A 13,995-nucleotide genomic window follows, 5' to 3' on the forward strand; every position below is an offset into this window, starting at 1 on the left:
TGATTGCCCACTTTTTTAAAGCACATTTGGCCCTGAATAACTTGGCTATTTCCAAATACCGAACCTGCTATTAATAAGTACTCTAAACAATATGTTACATGTTTTAAGTGTAATTGTGTGGAAGTTCAATTTATTATAATTACTCCCTGGAAAGAGAGGAATTGTAGAAAGACAGTGCATGAATGGGAATAAATTACAACTTAAAAACGTTGCTTTGAAGTTTTAATTATAAAATTAACCATTGTATCTTAGAAATTTGACGAGACATTTCATGTATAATTTAGAGGAGGATTCTTTCTAATTAAATACGTCTTTCTACACAATTATTTCTTTCAATGATCCACCAAATAGTTTCTATCTGGTAAGGTTTAGGAAGATGATGATCTGGAAGCCCACAAGGGAGAGGACAAGACTTGTCAAAGAATGTCTACCTGTGTCTTTTTCTCTATTAATTCACACCTCACTCCTTTCTTTAACTAGATTCACAGAAGCCCCTCCACTGTAGCTCATCCTGCATCCCACCTACCCTCACTCACCATGGCCTATCCTGTGTTCCTCCTACCCCCACCCAATGTAATTCCGTCTTGTGTCCCTCCTACCTTCACCCACCATGGCTCATTTGTGTCCCTGCATCACCACTCACCATGGTTTATCTTGTGTCCCCATACCCTAAACCTCCATGACTCATCATGTGCCCTGTTGTGAACCAAAATTAACCAAAGCAATGAGTCTTCCAATGGTCTCAGCCCTCAATCTCTAGCAGTGTTCACACAGCTTTATTTCTTGCATCAGTTAGTTTGTGAGCATCCAGACTTTGCATTCTGACATCTGTGTATCAGATTTGAGCCCCTATTAAATTATTTAATGACTTAAACAAACTGGTGATATAACAATGGAGACAATTTATTTTGATGAGTTTAAAGCGAGGTTCATTCTAGGAAGAAGAATATAGGAATTAAGGCAAGATTCTTTAGGACTAAGATGAAATTAGAGATAAAATATATGTCTTGAACTCATTTTTCCATAACTCTAAGCAAAATTTATAAGAGCTAAAACTATAAAAATCCTCAAAGAAAACAAGGGGAAATCTTCATGAAGTGGTATTTCACAAAAGATTCTCAAATATGACACCACAAACACAAGCAGCAAACAGAAAATACACATATACATGTATACATATACACGTATATATATATATATATATATATACGTATATACGTATATATATATATGTACGTATATATATATGTATATATATGTATATATATATACATATATATATATGTATATGTATATATTAGACTTCATCAAAATGAAAAACTTTTGTGCTTCGAAGTATCCTATCAAGAAAGTGAAACGATGAAACAAACAGGATGTTGCCAGGGTGGCAGAATAGGAAAAGCCAGCCTCTCTCCCTCGAACAAAGATCAATAATTAGACAGCTACCCAAGAATAAAAAACATCTCTGGGAGAGCTCAGGAGTCCATTTAAAAAACTTTAGCAGCAGAGTGGAACAAAAAACCTGAGAAGAACTGCACAAAAAAGGAAGCAGCTTCAATCAGTCCCTGAGGCCAACACTGCTTAGCACCTAGAGTGAATGCCCCAGCTCAGAAGAGTTCCCCTCACTAAGAAAGGGAGAACAAGGTGAGTGACCAGCTTCCCCAGCCTTTAAGGGTTTGGTTTCACCTCACCCAGAGACCATCGCTGAGACATCGAGATGCCTGGCGAAAAGGAAGAGAGGCTGGGGCTACCAGTATCAACCATGCAGTGGGAACTATCACAGTTCACAGTGAACTGCTCTGCAGAGGATACCAGCAGCTTTCACCACTGAAGCAACCAATGGCCAGCACACCCATTGCAGACCCCCTGCAGATTTCACTGTTTTTCGCCTTCCAAATTTTTGTACTTGTAGATGTCAGTCACCTGAATCCCTTCCCACTCCCCACCCCCACCTTACCGCCATTGGAATACACCAGCAGCCAGCCCTGGCTTTGTAGCTGCACAAATGCAAGATGGGGATGTAGACTTCTGACCTCTACTGCTATGAACGTGCTAGCCCTTCGAGCTAGCCCGTCTGCTAGTCTGACTCCAGCCAGCCTTCACTGTCACATGCATGACTATGGAGAGACACAGCAGCCTCAGAGGTACATGTTAATAGCCAAGGCCCCCACAGCTACTTTGGGGTCCAGATCAAGTCCTGTCTCCTATCACTGGCTTGCAACTGCTGGGCTCACTTTTAGCTACCTCTAGGTGTGTGCTTCCACCTGGTGTCCTTACTCCTATCACTGCCTTCCCCTGCTATGCTTGTGCCTGTGATGAGACCCTGAAGCCAAAGGAGTAAATACAAATATCCAGGGATCCCAGTGCACCCACAGTTGTGCCTGACCTTGCTGCTGGCCTTAGCCATAGTCACTACTTGTATGTGTCTGCAACTGACCTCTGCCATTAGACAAGCACCGGTAGCCAGTGCCCTCCTGAATGTGGGCATACCACTGCTTCTGGCCACCATTGCCTGCCTTGGTCCCTAGGTGCTGGACCTAGAGGCACTGCTGAGGACCTGAATAGGTCTTGCAAGCACTTTGGACTCACTGCAATGCTCACCAAACAACATGCAGTTGTTGATGTTTTAGGCCGAAGTAACCTGAGACATTGAGACATTACACCTCCCCAGACACAGAACTGCCACATGCCCCTGCACTTGGTGCCCTGTACCACCAGACCTGCATACACATTACTGGTAACTTCACCTGCAGATGAAGTTATTGCCTTACCTAAGTCAGTCCATAAAGTCTGGAAGAGGTGACTTCCAGAGGTGAAATATGTTCACCTATGACAAACTACAAGAAGAATCTGGAAAACATGACACTACCAAGGGAATATAGTTAACTTCCAGAAACTGACCCCAAAGAAATGGAGATACATGAATTACCTAACAAAGAATTAAAAATAATTGTTCTACCCAGGCCTCGCCCTATGTATCTCTACATCTAGCTGTTCATCATTAACTTTTATCATATCCTTTAACAGACTGGTAAACATAAAAAAAATAGTTCTAAAGATGTTCAGAGAGCTACAAAAGAACACAGTTAAATAATTAAATGAAATCAGGACAACAATACAAGAACAAAATAAGAAGTTCAATAGGAGATAGAAAACATAAAGCAGAACCAAACAAATTTTAGGGCTGAAGAGTACAATGACTGAACTGAAGAATTCAATAGAGGGCTTCAATATCAGGCTTGACCAACTAGAAGAAATAATCAATGAGCTTGAAGACAGATCATTTGAAATGATATAGTCAGAGGACCACCACCACCACCACCACCACCAAAACTAAAGGAGGAATGACGGAAGTTTACAGTACTTATGGGACACCTAGTCGCTGCATTATTGGAATCCCAGAAGGAGAAGAGAGGGAGAGAGAGACAGAAAGCTTATTTTTTTAAAAAAATGGCTAAGAACTTCCCAAACTTGGAAAAACATTTAGAAATCCAAGTTCAGGAAACTAAGTAGTTCACCCAAAAATTATAATCCCAAATATTCTCCAAGACACACTAATATCTAAAATCAAAGATAAAGAGATAAATTTAAAAGGAGCAAGAGAAACACATATTTTCTCATACCAGGGAACTCCCATAAGTGAACAAGAGAGAGTAAGATTATATATTAAAAGTGCTAAAAGAAAAAAACCTCTGCAACCAAAAATACTTTAACAGGCAAAATTTCCCTTCCCAAAACTAAGAGAATCTATTACCAATAGACCTGCCTTATAAGAAATTCTTAAAACCAAACTAATTAGTAACATAAAAATATACAAACATTGGTAAAAGTGAGTATACAGTCAGATTCAGACTAGTCTAATACTGGATTACTGGAATATGGTAGAGGGTTACCCACTTAACTCTAGAATAAAAGTTAAAGGACAAAAGTATTAAAAATAGCTACAGCTACAAAAATAGTTGTACAAAAGCTCTACAGGGGCACCTGGGTGGCTTAATTGGTTAAGCATCCAATTTCAGCTAAGGTCTTGATCTCGCAGTTTGTGAGTTTGAGCCCTGTGTTGGGCTCTGTGCTGACAGCTCAGAGCCTGGAGCTGTTTCAGATTCTGTGTCTCCCACTGTCTCTGCTCCTTCCCTGCTCATGCTCTGTCTTTCAAAAATAAACAAAAAAATAAATAAAACAAAAAAACAAAACCAAAAAGAAACACATACAAAAAAACCCAAAACAAAACAAAGGCTCTACAAAAATAACTTGCTAATGTGTACACATGTAAAAAGATGTAAACTTTGGCATTAAAAACATAAAATGTGGGGGGACAGTAAAAGGGTAGAGTTTCATATGCAATCCAAGTTAAGTTGTTACAAACTTAAAATATACTGTTATGTCTATAGGATGTTTCAAGTAAGCCTCACGGTAGCCACAAAACAACCTATAGTAGACCACAAAAGGTAAAGAAAAGGGAATCAAAGTATACCACTGTGAAAAATCATCAATTTATAAGAGAGCAGAGCAAGAGAGGAAGAAAGGAACAAAGGAACTATGAAACAGCCAGAAAGCAATGAGCAAGATAGCAATAGTAAGTCCTTACCTATCAATAATCATTTTAAATATAAATGGATTAAGTTCTCCAATCAAAAGGTACATGTGGCTGAATGGATAAAAAAGACTTAATTATATGCTGCCTACATGAGACTCACTTCAGCTTCAAGGACACACAAAGTAATAGAAAAAGATATTCCAAGCAAATAGAAACCAAAAGAGACCAAGGGTAACTATATTTATATTGGACAAAAACTGTAAAAGATTTTAAGTCAAAAACTGTAACAAGAGACAAAAAAGGTTATTAGATCATAATTAAGGGGTCAATTTATCAAAAGGATATAACAATCATAAATATATATACACCCAACATTGGGACACCTCAATATATTAAGCATATACTAACATAACTAAAGGGCTTAATAGTCAATAATACAATAGTGGGCATAGTTAAAAAAATTTAAATGTTTATTTATTTTTGAGAGAGAGGTAGAGACAGAACATGAGTAGGGAAGGGGTAGAGAGAGAGGGAGACACAGAATCTGAAACAAGCTGAAACAGTCTGAAGCAGGCTCTGGGTTTGGTGCTCTCAGCACAGAACCTGATGCGGGGCTCGAACTCGTGAACCATGAGATCATGACCTGAGCTGAAATCAGACACTTAACCAACTAAGCCACCCAGGAGCCCCTTTCTAAAATTCTTCTAATATTTATTTATTTATTTATTTATTTATTTATTTATTTATTCTTTTGAGAGAGAGAGAGAGAGAGAGTGCGAGCAGCTGAGGGGCAGAGAGAGAGAGAGAGAGAGGGAGAGGGAGACACAGAATTCCAGGCAGGCTCCAGGCTCTGAGCTGTCAGCACAGAGTCCAACATGGGCTTGAACTCACGGACCTTGAGATCATGACCTGAGCTGAAGTTGGATGCTTAACTGACTGAGCCACCCAGGCACCCCTAGGAGGGCATTTTAATACCCCATTTTCAACAATGGATAGATCATCCAGACAGAAAACCAATAAAGAAACTTAAGATTAGACAAATATATCTAAGAGACATACAGAACATTCCATCTAACAGCAGTTGAATACACATTCTTCTCAAGTCTACATGAAACATTCTCTCAAGTAGATCATGTGTTATGTCACAAAACAAGTATTAGCAAATTATAAATGATCGAAATCATACCAAGTATCTTTTTAGGTTGCAGTAGCATGGAACTAGAAAACAATAACAAAAAGAAAATTGGGAAATTAACCAATAGGTGGAAATTAAATAACATACTTCTGAACAACCAGTGGGTCAAAGATGGAACCATTAGAGAAATGAAAAATCTTGAAACAAATGAAAATGGAAACACAACATATCAAGCTTATGGGATACAATGAAAACAGTGCTAAAAGTGAAATTTATAACAATAGTGCTTACATTAAAACAAGTGAAAGATCTCAAGTAGATAATTTCACAACACAAGGAACTAGAGAGAGAAGAACAAATGATGCCCAAAGTTAGCAGAAGAAACGAGATAACAAAGATCACAACAACAACAACAAAAAACATAGTAGAAAAACAATAGAAAAGATCAACAAAACTAAGAGTTGTGTTTTTGAGGAGATAAATAAGATTGAGAAACCTTTAGCTAGATTTCCTCAAGAAAAAAAAGAAGACTCAAAATCAGAAATGAAAAAAGACATTATAATGATACTGCAGGATCATAAAAGACTATTATGAGTAAGTATATGGCAACAGATTTGACAATTTGGAAGAAATGGATAAATTTATAGAAACATATAATCCACCAATATTGAGTCATGAAAAAATAGAAAATTTGAACAGATTAATAAGAAGTAAAGAGATTAAATAAGCAATCGTACACCTCTTATCAAAGAAAACCCAGGACCAGATGGCTTCACAAGTAAATTCTATAAAACATTTAAAGAAGGATTTTTAGGGAAGATGGTGGTGTAGGAGGACTCTGGGCTCACCTCGTCCTGCTGATCCCTTAAATTCCACCCACATCTGCCTAAATAACCCAGAAAACCACCAGAAGACTGGCAGAACAGACTCTCTGGAGCCAAGTGTAGACAAGAGGCCCATGGAAGAGGCTAGGAAGGGCAGAGAGGTGGTGTGTGCTACACAGACTGGCAAGAAGGAGCTGGGGCAGTGGAGGGGCAGCCTGCCTGGCAAGGCAGAGCCCCCAAAGCCTGGCTTGCAAAAACGGAGGGGCTGGACTCTGTGAGTTCTGACAGCCAGTGGGATTTAACATCTGGAATGTTAAAAGTCAACAGCTCTGCTCTTGGAGAGCAGGGAGGGCGAGAGGACCCTGGGAGGGAGAGCTGTTGATCCCCGGAAGACAGCTCAGCTTGGTGGGGGAACAAAGGTGTTGGCAACTGCCGTCTCCCTCTCCCATCCCCCAGCTGAAATTCCAAAGGGAACCAGTTCCGTCACCCAAGTTGCTTGCACCTCTCAAATGCCCAACACTGTGCTTCTGTGGATCCATCTCTCCGACAGGCCTGCCTCCCTCCCGGAGCTGCAGGGCCCCTCCCACAGGGGACCTCTGACAGCAAAGTGAGCTAAGTCTGCCCCTCCCACCCCAGTGCACCTTGCGGATCCACCCTGGCTAATACGCCCTTGGCCAGATTCCATTGAAGCGGCACCACAAGCCTGGCAGTGTGCAAGTAGCCCAGACAGGGGCCACACCACTCCACAGTGAGTCCTGCCCCTGGGAGAGGGGAAGATAAGGTTCACACCAGTCTGACTGTGGCCCCAGCGGTGGGCTGGGGACAGACATTGGCCCTGCCCACCAACACAAGTTACTCTGGACAGGATAGAGGAAGTGCCCTGCAGTTTGGAGCCACCCCAGGGACTACCCAAAATGACAAAACAGAAGAATTCTCCTCAAAAGAAACTCCAGGAAGTAGTGACAGCTAACGAATTGATCAAAAACAATTTAAGCAATATAACGGAACAAGAATTTAGAATAATAGTCATAAAATTAATCACTGGGCTTGAAAAAAGCATAGAAGACAACAGAGAATCTATTGCTACACAGCTCAAGGGACTGAGAAATAGTCATGAGGAAGTAAAACATGTTGTAAATGAGTGTAAAATAAAATGGAGGTGGCCATGGCACGGATTGAAGAGACAGAGGAGAATAGGAGAATTAGAAGATAAAATTACAGAAAAGAGAAAGCTGAGAAAAAGAGATAAAAAAATCTAGGAGTATGAGGGGAGAATTAGAGAACTAAGTGATGCAATCAAACAGAACAATGTCCATATCATAGGAATTCCAGAAGAAGAAGAAGAAGAGAGAGAGAGGGGCTGAAGGTGTATTTGAACAAGTCATACCTGAGAACTTCCCTGATCTGGGGAAGGAAGAACGCTTTGGAATCCAAGAGGCACAGAGAACTCCCTTCAGATGTCACTTGAATTGATCTTCTGCAAGACATATAGTGAAACTGGCAAAATACAAGGATAAAGAGAAAATTCTGAAAGCAGCTAGGGATAAACATACATATAAAGGGAGACCGATAAGACTAGTGACAGACCTATCTACTGAAACTTGGCAGGCCAGAAAGGAATGTCAGGAAATCTTCAATGTGATGAACAGAAAAAAATATGCAGCTGAGAATCCTTTATCCAGCAAGTCTGTCATTCAGAATAGAAGGAGAGATAAAGGTTTTTTCCCAAACAAACAAAAACTGAAGGAATTCATCACCACGAAACCAGCCCTACAAGAGATCCTCAGGGGGACTCTGTGAGTAAAATGTTGCAAGGACCACAAAGTACCAGAGACATCACTACAAGCCTGAAACCTACAGACATCACAATGACTCTAAACCCATATCTTTCAATAATAACACAATGTAAATGGACTAAATGCTCCAACCAAAAGACATAGGGTATCAGAATGGATAAAAAAAAAAAAAACAACAAAAAAAAAACAAGACCCATCTATTTACTGTCTATAAGAGACTGATTTTAGACCTGAGGACACCTTCAGATTGAAAGTGAGGGGATGGAGAACTATCTGTCATGCTACTGGAAGTCAAAAGAAAGCTGGAGTAGCCATACTTGTATCAGACAAACTTGACTTTAAATTAAAGGCTGTAACAAGAGATGAAGAAGGGCATTATATAATAATTACAGGCTCTATCCATCAGGAAGAGCTAACAATTAGAAATATCTATGCACCGAATATGGGAGCCCCCAAATATATAAAACAATCACAAACATAAAGCAACCTTATTGATAAGAATGTAGTAATTGCAGGTGACTTTAATACCCTGCTTACAACCATGGGTAGATCATCTAGACACAGGATCAATAAAGAAACAAGGGCCCTGAATGATACATTGGATCAGAAGGACTTGACAGATATATTTAGAACTCTGCATCCCAAAGCAACAGAATATACTTTCTTCTCGAGTGCACATGGAACATTCTCCAAGATAGATCACATACTGGGTCAGAAAACAGCCCTTCATAAGTATACAAGAATTGAGATCATACCATGCACACTTTCAGACCACAATGCTATGAAGCATGAAAGCAACCACAGGAAAACGTCTGGAAAACCTTCAAAAGCATGGAGGTTAAAAAACACCCTACTAAAGAATGAATGGTCAACCAGGCAATTAGAGAAGAAATTTAACAATATGTGGAAAGAAATGAAAATGAAAATACCACAATCCAAATGCTTTGGGATGCAGCGAAGGCAGTCCTGAGAGGAAAATACATTGCAATCCAGGCCTATCTCCAGAAACAAGAAAAATCCCAAATACAAAATCTAACAGCACACCTAAAGGAAATAGAAACAGAACAGAAAAGACACCCCAATCCCAGCAGAAGAGAAATAATAAAGATCAGAGCAGAAATAAACAATATAGAATATAAAAAATGTTAGAGAAAATCAATGAAACCTAGAGTTGGTTTTTGGAAAAAATAAACAAAATTGATAAACCTCTAGCCAGGCTTCTCAAAAAGAAAAGGGAGATGACCCAAATAGATAAAATCATGAATGAAAATGGAATTATTACAACCAATCCCTCAGAAATACAAGCAATTATCAGGGAATACTATGAAAAATTATATGCCAACAAACTGGACAACCTGGAAGAAATGGAAAAATTCCTAAGCCTCACATATTTCCAAAACTCAAACAGGAAGAAATAGAAAACTTGAACAAACCCATAACCAGCGAAGAAATTGAATCAGTTATCAAAAATCTCCCAACAAATAAGAGTCCAGGACCAGATGGCTTCCCAGGGGAATTCTACCAGACATTTAAAGCAGAGATAGTACCTATCCTTCTCAAGCTGTTCCAAAAAATAGAAAGGTAAGGAAAACTTCCAGACTCATTCTATGAAGCCAGCATTACTTTGATTCCTAAACCAGACAGAAACCCAGCAAAAAAAGAGAACTACAGACCAATATCCCTGCTGAATATGGATGCAAAAATTCTCAATAAGATAGTAGCAAATCGAATTCAACAGCATATAAAAAGAATTATTCACCATGATCAAGTGGGATTCATTCCTGGCTGCAGGGCTGGTTCAACATTCGCAAATCAATGAATGTGGCACATCACATTAATAAAAGAAAAGATAAGAACCATATGATCCTGTCAATCGATGCAGAAAAAGCATTTGACAAAATTCAGCATCCTTTCTTAATAAAAACCGTCGAGAAAGTCGGGATAGAAGGAACATACTTAAACATCATAAAAGCCATTTATGAAAAGCCCACAGCTAATATCATCCTCAATGGGGAAAAACTGAGAGCTTTCCCCCTGAGATCAGGAACACGACGGGGATGTCCACTCTCACCGCTGTTGTTTAACATAGTGTTGGAAGTGCTAGCATCAGCCTTCAGACAACAAAAGGAAATCAAAGGCATCAAAATTGGCGAAGATGAAGTCAAGCTCTCACTTTTTGCAGATGATGTGATATTATACATGGAAAACCTGACAGACTCCACCAAAAGTCTGCTGGAACTGATACATGAATTCAGCAAAGTCGCAGGATGCAAAATCAATGTACAGAAATCAGTTGCATTCTTATACACTAATAATGAAGCAACAGAAAGACAAATAAAGAAACTGATCCCATTCACAATTGCACCAAGAAGCATAAATACCTAGGAATAAACCTAACCAAAGATGTAAAAGATCTGTATGCTGAAAACTATAGAAAGCTTATGAAGGAAATTGAAGAAGATATAAAGAAATGGAAAAACATTCCGTGCTCATGGATTAGAAGAATAAATATTGTTAAAATGTCAATACGACCCAAAGCTATCTACACATTCAATGCAATTCCAATCAAAATTGCACCAGCATTCTTCTTGAAGCTAGAACAAGCAATCCTAAAATTTGTATGGAACCACAAAAGACCCCGAGTAGCCAAAATAATTTTGAAGAAGAAGACCAAAGTGGGAGGCATCACAATCCCAGATTTTAGGCTCTACTACAAAGCTGTAAGCATCAGGACAGCAAGGTATCGGCACAAAAACAGACACATAGACCAATGGAATAGAATAGAAACCCCAGAATTAGACTCACAAAAGTATGGCCAACTAATCTTTGACAAAGCAGAAAAGAATATCCAATGGAAAAAGACAGTCTCTTTAACAAATGGTGCTGGGAGAACTGGACAGCAACATGCAGAAGGATGAAACTAGACCACTTTCTTACACCATTCACAAAAATAAACTCAAAATGGATAAAGGACCTGAATGTGAGACAGGAAACCATCAAAACCCTAGAGGAGAAAACAGGAAAAGACCTCTCTGACCTCAGCTGCAGCAATTTCTTACTTGACACATCCCCAAAGGCAAGGGAATTAAAAGCAAAGATGAACTATTGGGACTTCATTAAGATAAAAATCTTCTGCACAGCAAAGGAAACAATCAACAAAACTAAAAGGCAGCCAACGGAATGGGAAAAGATATTTGGAAATGACATATCGGACAAAGGGCTAGTATCCAAAATGTATAAAGAGTTCACCAAACTCCACACCCGAAAAACAATCCAGTGAAGAAATGGGCAAAAAAACAATAGACACTTCTCTAAAGAAGACATCAGAATGGCCAACAGGCACATGAAAAGATGCTCAACATCGCTCCTCATCAGGGAAATACAAGTCAAAACCATACTCAGATACCCCCTCACGCCAGTGAGAGTGGCTAAAATGAACAAATCAGGAGACTATAGATGCTGGGAGGATGTGGAGAAACGGGAACCCTCTTGCACTGTTGGTGGGAATGCAAACTGGTGCAGCCACTCTGGAAAATAGTGTGGAAATTCCTCAAAAAATTAAAAACAGATCTAACCCTATGACCTAGCAATAGCACTGCTAGGAATTTACCCAAGGGATACAGGAGTGCTAATGTATAAGGGCACTTACACCCCAATGTTTATAGCAGCACTCTCAACAATAGCCAAATTATGGAAAGAGCCTAAATGTCCATCAACTGATGAATGGATGAAGAAATTGTGGTTTATATACCCAATGGAGTACTATGTGGCAATGAGAAAGAATGAAATATGGCCCTTTGTAGCAACGTGGATGGAACTGGAGAGTGTGATGCTAAGTGAAATATGTCATACAGAGAAAGACAGATATCATATGTTTTCACTCTTATGTGGATCCTAAGACACTTAACAGAAGACCATGGGGGAGGGGAAGGAAAAAAAAAAAAAGAGGTTAGAGAGGAAGGCAGCCAAAACATAAGAGACTCTTAAAAACTGAGAACAAACTGAGGGTTGATGGGGGGTGGGAAGGAGGGGAGGGTGGGTGATGGGTATTGAGGAGGGCACCTGTTGGGCTGAGCACTGGGTGTTGTATGGAAACCAATTTGACAATAATATTATAGTAAAACATTTAAAGAAGAATTAATGCCACATTTTCGTCAAACTCTTTCAAAAAATTAATGAGAAGGGAACAGTTACAAACTTACTTTATGAGGCCAGCATTGCAATGATACCAAAGCCAGATATAAGGGTACATTCAGAAAAGAAAACTACAGACCATTATATATCCTAATAAAGATGCAAAAATTCTCAACACAATACTAGAAAGCTGAATTTAACAGTACATTAGAAAGATCATACACCATGGTCAAATTGGATTTATCCTTGGGATGCAAGGATAGTTAAACATACACAGACAAAAACTGTGTGATCATCTCAATAGTTGCGGGAAATGCATTTGACACATTTCCCCATCGATTCATGATACAAACTTTCAGCAAACTGGGTTTAGAAGGAACATACTTCAACATAATAAAGGCTGTCTATGACAAACTCACAGCTAACCTCATATTCAATGGTGAAAGTTTGACAAAGATGTATAAGACATTAAAATTAGAAAGGAAGAAGTAAAATTGTCTCTGTTTGCTAATGACAAGATTATATATGTGGGAAAACTCCACCAAAAAGCTACTAGACCTAATAAACAAATTCAGTAAAAGTTTTAAGATGCAAAATCAACTTACAAAAATCAGTTGTTTCTATACACTCACAGTGAACTATTTGCAAAAGAAATACAAAAAGAATCCTATTTACAATAGCATCAAAACGAATAAAACATTTAGGAATTGTCCAAGGAAGTGAAAGATCTGCACACTGAAACTTTAAGACACCAATGAAAGAAATTTGAAAGACAGAAATAAATGGAAAGATATCTCATGTCAGATCAGAGGAGTTAAAATTGTTAAAATGTCAACACTATCCAAAGCCATCTGTAGATTCAATGCAATCCCTGTCAAAATTCCATTGGCGATATTTTCAAAAATAGAAAAAAAAATCCTACAATTTGCATGGAATCACAAAAGACTGCAAATAGTCAAAGAAATCTTGAGAAAGAATACAGCTGGAGGTGCTATGCTTCCAATTTCAAACTATGTTACAAATATATAGTAATTACAATTGTAAGGTACTGGCAAAAGACAAAAACAGATCAATGGAACAAAATAGAGATCCTAGAAATAACCCACACAGGGATGGCCAATTAATATTTGATATGGAGCCAAGAATACTCAGTGAATAAAGGGTAATCTCTTCAATACATAGTGTTGGTAGAACTGGATATCTAAATGCATAACTATGAAATTGGACCATTTTGTCATTTACGAAAATTGCCTCAAAATATATTAAGGACTTAGATGTAACAGCTGAAATTGTAAAACTCCACATTCACATGCGTTAGAATGGATGTCATCAAAAGACAAGAGATAACAAATACTGATGAGGGTATAGAGAAAAGAGAACCTTTGTACGCTGTTGGTAGGAATGTAAATTAATTTAGCCACTATGAACAGTATGGAGTTTCCTCAAAAAACTAAAAATTGAACTACCGCATGATCAAACAATCCCACTCTTTGGTATATACCCAGAGGAAATGAAATCACTATCTTGGAGAGATATCTGCATTCCCATGTTCATTGCAGCACTATTTAC

This window comes from Lynx rufus, unplaced genomic scaffold (assembly GCF_022079265.1).
Source record: "Lynx rufus isolate CCGP_SWC_20201006 ecotype Redwood Valley unplaced genomic scaffold, mLynRuf1.p SCAF_15, whole genome shotgun sequence".
NCBI lineage: Eukaryota > Metazoa > Chordata > Mammalia > Carnivora > Felidae > Lynx > Lynx rufus.